This window comes from Anabrus simplex, chromosome 11 (assembly GCF_040414725.1).
Source record: "Anabrus simplex isolate iqAnaSimp1 chromosome 11, ASM4041472v1, whole genome shotgun sequence".
Taxonomy (NCBI): domain Eukaryota; kingdom Metazoa; phylum Arthropoda; class Insecta; order Orthoptera; family Tettigoniidae; genus Anabrus; species Anabrus simplex.
Genome location: NC_090275.1, coordinates 16,427,431 through 16,440,058, shown reverse-complemented (window position 1 = coordinate 16,440,058; position 12,628 = coordinate 16,427,431).

Sequence of the window (12,628 nt, the reverse complement as noted above, 5' to 3'; positions counted from 1 at the left end):
CAGCATTTGCCTGGTGTGAATGTGAGAAACAACGGAAAACGATCTTCAGGGCTGCCGACAATGGAGTTGGAACCCACTATCTCCCGGATACAAGCTCACAGCTGCGCACGGCCAATTCGCACCGTGTCGGGGGTTTTAATCGCGTGTCATCTCAGAACTCACGAGTCTTGAAACTCACCAGTATCAAAATTTACGGTTACCGGGAAGACGATTTGTAAAAGTAGGTTTCTTTACCCGGACAAGTCTCAAAACTCAGGAGGCGGTCCAGTTCTTCTTTGAATGGATAAATGTCTACCTTACTTACATAACGATTGTAGATATTTGAAAATGTTAACGGAATTGTACGAAAAGATCCAGTGTTTGCGCCCAGCCGGAACTGCGTGTCTTGTAACTGGCATCTCTCTCATCAAGAGAGAGCCTCGCGACAGGGGGCTGAGAAACCCACGGACATCAGGTACACACAGGTGGTCTGCTTCACTTAAAACGCTATTGCCACTTGAAATTATAACTTCACCGGCACACGCGTGTGACAGTCTTAGACAAAACTATACGGTTTCGCCGGACTTGTTCTCTCTCTGCTTATAAAACCTATAACCGTTGTACACTAAATTTAGTTAACGCTTTTGCGAAGTAACAAATTCGTGTACTGCTCGATGACACCATGCAGAATAACTGAGTAAAGGTCAGTGATATACTTGGAGAATTTGGTCAGTGGTAGAGTGATAATTCCTGTCAACAGTACATGGGATATCCCATTGTAAAACTGGGTGGACGATCATGTGTTTGAAGAGCAGCGCACCTCATCCCTCCCGCAGGCACCTGCTGTGCGGAGTCGTGAATTTTAATACCATGTTCTAGTGATTGGGTAATCGAATAGAAAGTAATCACTTGTTCGATTATTCGATTATATTTCCTATTCGATTTTTCTTCGATTATTTATTCGAATGAATGAAACAATCGATAATGAATGCCATCGAAATAATCGAATTGAAAGGGATCTTACTAAGACAGTTAATTCACTAATTTAGTTTCAACATTTAGAGATACGTTAGGAAAAACGTGTATTCCTATTTTTTTTATATATGAGTTCATCCATTTGACTCACTTAAACCGAAAAATTGATTCATGACGTATCCGAATATTCTATGAGATACAACTGAATGATATTTCAAACTCATTCGATTATTTATTCGATTATTAAAGGTATTCGATTATCCCATCATTAAGTTACTATGTTCTGCAAATTTTAGCTCGTGAATATTGAGACTCATGAGTTTTGAGACGTAATCGACTGGTTTCATATTCAGACAACACACCAGACCACCAACCACCAGAGAAACACGCCGTAGAGATTACATCCCTCCTAATAGGGTTGGCGTCGGAAGGGCATCTGGTCGTGAAACAGGGGCAAATCCACATCTGCGACACAGTTCGCACCCTTAAACCCCACAGGGTGTGGTAAAAGCGGTACAAGAAGAAGAATTATTATTTAGGATCCAAAGATCGCAGATCAAACTCGGTGGAGGTTGTTCGTTGTTCACTCCAAGTCAGTAGGTGAAAATTCTCTCATGACACAGTGAAACTCAGTCATTAGATCGCCCAATAGCCTCCAGATTTTTCTCCTACCTGGTAGAGTAAAAAGTAACGTCGCAGTTGTCAAACAAGCAGACTAAATGACATCAAATTAAAATATCCGCACACAGTAGACAGTGGTCATATTCTTCTCATTTCGTTCCTCCCTGTTTTGGGTACGTTGAATCAATAATTTCTCTGTTGTTCTTTTCTTTGTGCCCAGTATTTCTCCATTCTTTCTGATTTTCGTTTCCTCTCTTCTTCCGAGATAATGGGTTTAATGTAGATGTGTCGTGGAATCTTATATTTTCGTCTTTAGTTATTACTTTGACTCTAACTGTTCGATCGAATAGTGAGCTTTCTGTAGTTTTTAATTCTACTAGGTCTTTTTCAGTTTCTTTAAACCAGTTGGGTTTTGTTTTGCTGTTACAGAAGAAGTCAAAAATTTGTTTAATTAATCTATTAGAGTTTATCCTGAGATGACCGTAAAGGTTTATCCTTTTCTTCAAATAGTTTCTAAGAGTTTTTCAATTTTCGTGTAGTATTTCGTTTTTATATATATATTATCTTATTATCCTAAAATTTTCGTCCTATGATCTTTCTTATAATGTATTATTATTATTATTATTATTGGGTGGACTAATTGAGTGAATTTACTTGCTAGTGGTTGTACGTTGCACCTACTCGGATAGGCTTTTAGACGACATGACGATGGGATAGGAAAGGGCTGGGAAGGAACTGGCCTGTGCTTTATTGAAGATACAGGCCTAGCACTTGCCTGGTGTGAAAATGGGAATCCACGGAAAGCCGATGGTAGCTCCCACAGATACACTAGTCGGACCGTGCATCCAGTTGATTCGGTGTACGTACGTACGTACAAAATATGTTGCTAGGATCTTTGGCCGCACGGAGAGGTAAACAGATGGTGATGACCACATCGCTATTCCATAGTGACAGCGGGGTACTACCCTGACGGAAAACAGCCTGAAAGTTCACAAGCAATACGCCATAATCCTGACCACATTGTAACACGATGTCCTCCGAACTGAGCTTACTCATGGTGACGCAAACGGAGAGACTGCCCCTTTCTCCCCGCCGGAGGTGGTACGATCCCTCTTACATGGCTACAGAACGCAGCAACTGACTACAGATAGGTAGGCCTATGCATCTATAAATATTTTTTTGATATCCTTCAAGTAATATAATTCAAGAGCTGGTACTTTGGCGAAAATTTGCCCTTAAAACTAATTCCTGAACGTGAGTAAATCTAGTGACGCATACATTCAGACCTTCTCCATACGAGGCAAGTAGAATATAGTAATTTATTTTCCTTAATCGACCAGTAGATAACGCAAGGTGAAAATAGGACCAGCCACTCTACCTCACTTAAACTGAGGTGTGTGATACCTGAGGAATACAGGCGAGAGATCTCGAGTACTACAGCTCGAAGTGAAGCCAATGCAGGAAAACACACCAAGGATTACTTGCCGGAAGTGGTACAAGGATTATTGTGACAGACTTGTTGGTGGACCAAAATTCGTAGACTCTTATCTTAGAACAGACTTCGTAATAAACACCGTCAGTTATTTGTGGAGAATTCCACTAATGACTTGTTCACTACGTAAGTTCCTTCTGTGACTCCGTCGCAAATACCTGGAACCTGTACGTCAGTGATGGTTGTTCATTAGTCTAAAGAAATGTAGAGCTTTACGTAAATGTGGATATTCGTAGCGTACGTAGTAGTGCCTCAATCTAGGCTGATTTAAAAAACTACCACATATGATTCGAATCGCGGCCCTCTTTGTCAACTCTTTCGTGTGACAATCGCGACTCTGTTAACAGCAACTATCCTCTAAAGACATTGTTCTAAGTCTAGAGAATTTCTATCATCGGCTTTGAAATCTTACTCCTTAACATCGGTGGACAGACACTTTAGTGCAAAGTGTGATTGTGAAATGAACTATATTTGCAGACTTGTTATCAACATGAGTCACTGCCTTGTGGTAATTCCCTTGATAACGTGCTGAGTCTCATGTTGATCAAATTTACTAACGCGAAGCTCGCCCAGCTAGGCAACTTATTGACCACTGTAGCTGTGCGGGTTGCGTTCTCCGTACAGTGGTGTGATCTTACAAGTGGGGAAAGAATCTCCACTTCGTGACACAAACAGCTAACTCTTGTACGCTCTCTGTGTCTTGCCCGTGCTATGGTCCTTTGTAATAAAAAATATTGTTTGTTTTACTCTTTCTTGTTATACATTTATCCAAGATCACTTATTAGGAAAAAAGCAAGCAGCGTTTATAACCAGTGGTAGCGAATGTTATCAAAAGAGAGCTGATGTGTAAGCTTGGACTTCAAGAAGTAGAAAGCTTGTTCAAAGCAGCATGAAGCTTCTGTTTAAAGAATTGCATAAACATTAAGGGCAAGGATCTTAAAGTCCCTAATATTAATGCAACTTTTCATGCTGAACTTACCTACGAGATAGAGCACGGCTTCGACTCATGAAATATAACCTATTACAGCATGGAAATCCACTTAAACTCGTTTTAAAACCATAAAACTGAATGCTTTTGCTACAAAGAGTAGATAAATGTGTGAGTTCTCAGGCGGTGGAACGCTGGACTTCTGAGAGCAGATTGGTGGATTCGAAACCATCTAAGACCGGTGGTATTTGAAAGTGTTCAGTCTTGAGTTGGTCACGTAAATAATCTGCTGCAGGACAAAATTCGCACGGGTAGTTAGTACGTAAAACGAGTCGATCGCTCGTCAGCCGTTCCTGTAAAGGCAGCCTATTTGTTATTCCCTGTACAGGAGGTCTTTATCTTACAAGGGTTTCGACTATTCATGATTCCATTCAAAGTATTAGTAATTGAATCTCTGTGTAAATGTGCTGCTTCATTTTGGTCATTTCTACCCGGGGACTTACACATATTCTGGCGAAAACTTTTGTGTAAGCAACCCATTTCGGTCTCGTCTTCAGAAATCACTAGCTCCGGGTGTTTTTAGGTTTTCATGAAAGCAGTTTTATTATCCCAGATTATTAGTTTTAGGTTTATAAAAAATCGTTAAGCCTTTTATAGACATTATATGACAAATTTATAATTTATAATTTAACAGACACTTGTTTTTGGCAGGCTTGACAAAACATTGTTCTTCCATCATTAGTGAGACGTATCAGGCTCGATTAATACAAAGTTATGTTGAAATTAAGAATGGAAAAACAAGTTGAAGCTGAGTTGGGGGAAGATCAATTTGGCTTCAGAAGAAATGTAGGAACACGTGAAGCAATCCTGACTTTACGTCTGATCTTAGAGGATCGAATCAAGAAGGACAAGCCCACGTACATGGCATTCGTAGATCTAGAAAAGGCATTCGATAATGTTGATTGGACCAGGCTATTTATGATTCTGAAAATGATAGGGATCAGATACCGAGAACGAAGAATTATCTACAACCTGTATAAAAATCAGTCTGCAGTGATAAGAATAGAGGGCTTTGAAAAAGAAGCAGCAATCCAGAAAGGAGTGAGGCAAGGCTGCAGTTTGTCCCCTCTCCTTTTCAATGTTTACATAGAACAGGCAGTAAAGGAAATTAAAGAGAAATTTGGAAAGGGAATCACAGTCCAAGGAGAGGAAATTAAAACCTTGAGATTTGCCGATGATATTGTTATTATATCTGAGACTGCAGAAGATCTCGAGAAGTTGCTGAATGGTATGGATGAAGTCTTAGGTAAGGAGTACAAGATGAAAATAAATAAGTCCAAAACAAAAGTAATGGAGTGCAGTCGAACGAAGGCAGGTGATATAGGAAATATTAGATTAGGAAACAAAGTCTTAAAGGAAGTAGATGAATATTGTTACTTGGGTAGTAAAATAACCAACGATGGCAGAAGTAAGGAGGACATAAAATGCAGACTAGCACAAGCAAGGAAGAGCTTTCTTAAGAAAAAAAATTTGCTCACTTCAAACATTGATATCGGAATTAGAAAGATGTTTTTGAAGACTTTTGTGTGGAGCGTGGCATTGTATGGAAGTGAAACATGGACGATAACTAGCTCAGAAAGAAAGAGAATAGAAGCTTTTGAAATGTGGTGTTATAGAAGAATGCTGAAGGTGAGATGGATAGATCGAATCACGAATGAAGAGATACTGAATCTAATTGGTGAGAGGAGATCGATTTGGCTAGGTTTGACGAGAAGAAGAGATAGAATGATAGGACACATCTTAAGACACCCAGGACTTGTTCAGTTGGTTTTTGAAGGAAGTGTAGGTGGCAAGAACGGTAGGGGTAGACCAAGGTATGAATATGACAAACAGATTAGAGCAGATGTAGGATGCAATAGTTACGTAGAAATGAAAAGGTTAGCACAGGATAGGGTGGCATGGAGAGCTGCATCAAACCAGTCTATGGACTGATGACTCAAACAACAACAAATGTTGAAATTTTGTAATAAAGGTGAGGGGAAGAAAATAGGCTAAAACCTAAGGATACAGACCCTAGACGTGACGAACTCAGCCTGTTAGAAGTGATCACAAAAGGTGGGCGGAGATGATTGTCCGACAGCAACTCTGATATGGAAGACGAAAAATACGATAATACGCTTCCTTAGTACCGCTATTAGCTACCGTCTTCAGAGGCCCCGGTTCGATTCACTGTACTACAATACATTTAAGATTGGGAAGAAGACTGGTATGTACTTAAAATGGTACATGCAGCTCACCTCCATTGGGGGTTGTGCCTGAAAATAGCTGCAACACCTCGGGATAAGGACACGATTTTACTTTTAAAACTCCATAATGATTGCCAACTTTCTGTGAGAATACAACACCAGAAGAAGAAGGAGAACTTTGTGTCAGTAAGTGCGCTTAAAGCTGGCGTATTGCCTGTACATCGTCATATAGATTAACAGCTTATTATACGTTGAAATGGCACATCCACCACTGCTCCGTGCCATATTATCTGCCAAACTCTCCTTATGTTTTCTTCGTTTTTAGGTATAATTTTAATTTAAATACTATACACAGACAGCTGTTCTTGTTTGTGATACACTGTGTAGAGAAAATTTCAGTTATATGAAGGACAACTTCTTGGCTGACACAGAACGTTCACATATATTCGTTTTTCCGCCCATTTGGCACGACTGCAGTCTTAGTTTCGTCTTTTTAAATGCAGAGAAAGGCCATTTTCTTCATTCTAAATCCTGAAAAGTTTAATGCAAATTATGCGGTGCGCATTCTATGGTCAGAGAAATTGTCTACATTTACATCGTCTACGGGGCGATACAGTCAGAACGGTCTTCACTTCCTTAACATTGAAACGATAACTGCTCTGTATCCATATTTTTCGTAGTTCTGTCTTTCTCAGTTTACGCTGAGTATCCTGAACTGCGTGGAATACCTGTACAATAACACAGCACTTATTCATTCCTCTTCTTGTTGCCGTGAGGAAATGCCAGTTATATAAAGATTAGAAGTAGTTTTGTGTACGTTATCCCGAGTGAACGTAGCAGTGCGCGTAGAATGCAACCTGCACGACTACAGTGTAAAATAAGTTGCCTACCTCCAGTGAACTCTGCGTGTTCGAGTTGAATCTCTTGTTCAGGTTGTCCAGTCCTGCATACTAGTAGTGTACACACTTTGAACAGTCAAGATTTTATTTTTTGTATTCCATATCCGAGTTAACTTGTAAGTCAACACGTATTTCGGTGTCCGAACAACGAGTTAACCTGGATTTTCCGATGTTACAGACCTTGTTTAATCAGACGCTGTAGTTCCGTTGTTCACCACGAGGTGGTACCATCTGACAGAGCCGACTGAAGAAGGCATTCGGTTCGCCTTATCGCAGCACTATATCCTTACGATGATTCTGTGGAAGCAGTTTTGCTATTTTCTGTGCCCGCGAGCAAAGATAACATGTTGGAAGATAATGTTTTTTTGTGTATTGACAGCACCTGGACGACAAACCTGCAGGGTTTTATGGGTTCAGATCCAACAAAAGATTTGTTTCAAGCAGTGGCGGCCGGTAGACTCTAAGATCGGGGGGAGTTGGTCACAGTACTTTTTCCAACAAATATATCTTTGCTGCTGACGAATACCACCACACTCATTCAAGTCTTACACGCGGAAACAAACTAATTCACTGCTGCCAACCCTCACATAAGGCGGAATGCAAGCCAGAGGCCCAATTTGAATCCAAATTCCTGATCTCAAATGCTACATTCCAATAATAATAATAATAATAATAATAATAATAATAATAATAATAATAATAATAATAATAATAAATAAATAATAAATAAGATAATAAATTATTATGTAATTTTATTGCATGCTACCTTAGAAATATAGGAACGCTAAAATATCCTAAATGTACTTGTCAAAACTATGAAAAAATTAAAATCCACAGCCTGTTTCCAGTCATTTGACCGCGTCAGGAGTGGAATGAATGAAGCCCCATCTAGCGGCGAGGATAGAAATGGTGCCAGCTGCCGAAGCCTGTCGCACTCCTCTGTGACAATGATTGATGACTGACAGATGCAGTGAAATAGTATTGGAGTGTTACTGGAATTAAAGATGACAGGGTAAACCGGAGTACCCGGACAAAAACCTGTCCCGCCTCCGTTTTCTCCAGCACAATTCTCACATGGAGTGACCGGGATTTGAACCATGGAACCCAGCGGTGAGAGCCCGGCGCGCTGCGCCTGAGCCACGACGCATCAAAACGATAAATTTATCATTTCAAGACGCTAAAAATCACCGCCCCTAATAATGAGTCATAATCGTTATACAGTACGATGGTGCTGCGATGATGAATTTATCACCACGTACTCTCATCTTGGAATCAGTTACGTGGTGGTTATTACATCTTTTACATACTTGTGGATGTCTTCGTTGAGCTCTTGTGTGATATAGTTCATTGCGGCTGGAAGGTTAAAGTCTACATTAAGTTACGGGTGAACTGGATGACGAAGGAAATAAGGCGAAAGGAGTAGTCGTTAACACGGAGGAACAGCTGGAGAAGTGTCGTCATGTGTGTGACGTCATCATGGCTGCACAGTGCATTCCGAACTCTGCATAATGACTCAGCGACGAGTTGATGTCACTGCCGCATTTATACATTGTTTTGCATATAACCACTGTTAGCAACCTCGTAAAACAGTACTGAGTACAGTACAGTTGAGAGTGATTCGAAAAATTGACAAGAAACACAAGAACAAGTTTCGATGTTCCTCAATGAGAGTACGTAATGATAAATTCATGCTTGCTGGTTGGAAAGACTGAATCATTGTATTACTTGAGACTTCAAATTCGGCGACTTTATTATTATTATTATTATTATTATTATTATTATTATTATTATTATTATTATTATTATTATTATTATTATTATTATTATTATTATAGGATATGTGGTAGGAGTCCTCACGTATATTTTTCTTCCAGCCGGGGCTCCAACAAGGCGTTTATTCCGCCCTCGGTTTACCTGTTCAGATCTGTTAAATGTTTGTTTATTCAGAGAGATTACAACTGATTTATAGGTGCAGTTAATTATAGCAGGGGAAAACAACGAAATAAATTAGCATCTATGTTGTAGATACGGCAGATCTAATGTAGTTGATAGAGCAGAAACCCATTTCGTTAATTTGTATTTATCTACGTACTGTACCGATAGTCGAGTAACGGGCTAATGGATGTATGAACTAGGAAAATCATGGCGTTCATTTAGCAGTAAATATTGAACAGACACTTGTGAAAGGTCACGTATCACAAATATTGATCTGATACAGTAACATACTGCTGTTTACGATCACCTGTCATGTAGTTCACAATCCTTACTCAACGCTCCAGTTTCCCATACAGTGCATTAATTATAAATATAAGGGAAAAGTACACACATGGAACCTTTTCTTTCTCTCGTGGAGGTATGTGTATTAGGGTTACTTTTATAATACTGTTTGTCTTAGGAACGGGCTACGTAGTTAGGGAGTGGAAGGCGTACTCGGTTCATCTGGGTTCAATACCCCGTCAGAAAAAAACCCTAAATTTTCACTTGTATGGGATATGGTGCTGAGTTTCACTCAGCCTTCACCAAAAATGAGTACCAGGTTTATTCCTGGGGGCAAAGGCTGCCGGGCGTAGAACCAACGACTCCACCGCAGCAAGTGCCGAGGTTACGGATAGTGGAAGCCTTTTCCTTCCGCCTCCTTTCCATATGGAGATGGCTTTGCTTTGTGCTTCAGTATGGTCTACAGCACGGCAGTGCCCCCACGTCTATTTTTTTCCGGGATCGGAGGACACTCTGGTTCTCCCGCAAACGAAAAAGCAGACATCAGCGCAAAAACAGCCTCTTCATCCAATATACATAGACATTACCTATAATAAATCACCCCAACTCTAAAGAAGGTCAAATAAAAAAATATCTAATATGTCGAAGGAAAAATCTCTAGACCTGTACGAACAGGTCTGTCCCAAGAGAACCATTGTTTCTCAACATCGCCGACTCCAGTGTAAAACATTAGCACCCGAATTCATCCTCAATCACTTTGTCTCTGGCCATCGAAAGTATAAGTGCTACTTAGAACGCCTTAAAGTGAATAATGCATACGAGTGTCTGGGCTGTTGTGAATATTCTCATTTCCACGAACCATTTGCCGTTTGGTAGTGCCACCATGTTTGAAAGTACAAGATTTGATATTGAATGTCACCTGGTTAATTGTAATGTGGAAATCTCAAATACGTTATATCATGTATTCAGAAAATTCTGCTGCTACCAACATTTATTAAAAATTCATTCATCGCATGTTTAGTAAATTAGTTTCATAATTTTTGTGGCAACGACCAGTAGTTAGTTCTGTGGCAATTCGGCAAAAGCAGATATGTTAATTGTGGTCCATTTAAAAATCAGCATTTTATTTAATGATAATTACTCGGAATTTTTGGGCATTAGTAGTTTAGAATGCAAACTTATTGAAGCGGATAACAAGTACGGTATAGTCTAACCTGCACAACGGTTGTACCCTGGGTTTTGCATAAACATAGGGTTAAGGCCCATCAGAACCCCTAGAATTTGTCACTCCCACTACATAATTGAAACATGGGCTAGACAACACTTCCTAGGAATCAAATTAGCTTTCTGAACTATTACTGCACAAACATCAGAGGTCTACTGATAGCTTAGATCGCTTAATTTGTTACCGTACGTATGTACGATCCCCGAATTTTTAGGTTAGGAAATTTCGTATATAGTTTATAATGTTAAAATCATGTATTTTTTTATTTAGAATGTAAAAACGTAATATTATAAGAAGAATGTGTAATTAGGGAATATTGCATATGTGCATCATTACATTTTGTATAAATTTCCGTTTGGGTAAAAGTCTGTAAATATGGCCTAGCCGTAAGGATTGTGCAACCGGGAAAACGGCGTCTATATCGGGAAGGACGGTTGAGGTCAGTTGAATGTGTTGCAACAAAGTGGCTTGGAAGCCCGGGGTACGGCAGGTAGTATAGGCTGAAGATTGGAGTGGATCAATGTGGATGTACGAGAGTGGACGTTCGATGTCACATCAGACGCACGATAGCCAATACGAGGGCTTTGTTTTAAGCGAGGTTGGGTTGACTGAGTGACGCGTGAAGATGTGCCTGTGAGAGCGTTGCTACCAATAAACTTTTGTGGACGCTATAACCACGTGCAGCAAGCTATATAAGCATTTACGCGTGTGCGGCAAGTCATTCTAATGCTGATTCTGACTCTGATTCTAATTCTGATTCTGATGCTGATTCTGTGTGTCTCATTCGGACCGGTGCGCGGGAGCTACATATTTTGCGGAGTTTCCAATGCGATCTTGTATTGTTCAGCTTGAACAACTCTACATTTCTTCATAAAGTCGGCCGAGCATGCTGTTTCGGTGGGAGAAACGTGAGGCGTGACACTAACCGGTGCAGCAATCGGTAAGGATCCAAGACGTCGATGAACAAGTGTGTAGATAAGGTTAGGGATGCTCTTCGTAAAGAAGGTTGCATCCGTACGTAGAGAAAGTCGTCGTACTTTTCTTTACCAAATTAGCTTTTCTTCTGCAACAGTAGAGTGCAGTGCGACTCTTACCTGAAGGTATGATAAATGTAAATAGTGAAGATAATTTTATGGTGGTTTGAAGATGTTTGTTATTAGACCTTGCTAGCGCCAAACACGAGTTGGTCTCGTCAAATGATTTATTTTTGTATGTGGGTTTTAGTTGTCTGTATATTTGCCCTTTGTAAACGGCGAACAGGTGTTGGTCTCATCAAGTGATGATTATTGAGGTAATTTATATATATTTTTATTTATTTTGGGAGTAAAGTCATGGAAGGAAACTTGCAGTGAATATTTTATCAGTAGAGTATGGATGAACCTGGCATGCTACCCAAATCTAATTTCAGGGGTAAACAGGTAAGGTTATAAAGTAAGTCTGCAGCTTCGTCAGCCTGATGACCGTCGCCTTGGGAGAGGGAGTTACTCATTACTCTACATAGTTATATATTCCTGTAATTGTTTTACAGTCTTACCAGTCTTGGTATTTACACTTATTTTAGTCACCGTTTATTCATTTCATATTTTCAAAAGCTTGCAATCGTTACAAATTTAAACATCAAATGGCACTTCTCTAAACAGTGTTTTAGGGAACATTCTTAACTTTTAATATACAGTGAATAAAATGTCAGAGAAATCACAAAGTAGAACTCGTCTGCTTCTGCCATAATGCCCCATAATAAATTGTTAAATATAAACCTAATATACGCCTGTAAAATAGTGTTTCTAAGAATTAGGATATTCAATATATGTATGTAGAAACCAAAAAGTGGGTTCTAGATAACTCTTTGAGGATCTAACAAGCCTACAAACAAACAAACAAACAAACAAACAAACAAACAAACAGACCAACAAACAAACAGTCATAAACTATACAGAGAAGTATTGAAACACGATAGCGTCGCCAAAATGAGTAGTACTAAGCAAAACAAGAAGTGACAGTTTGCCATTGTTTTCCGCACTGGGCAGCATGACTGACCCTTTAGAT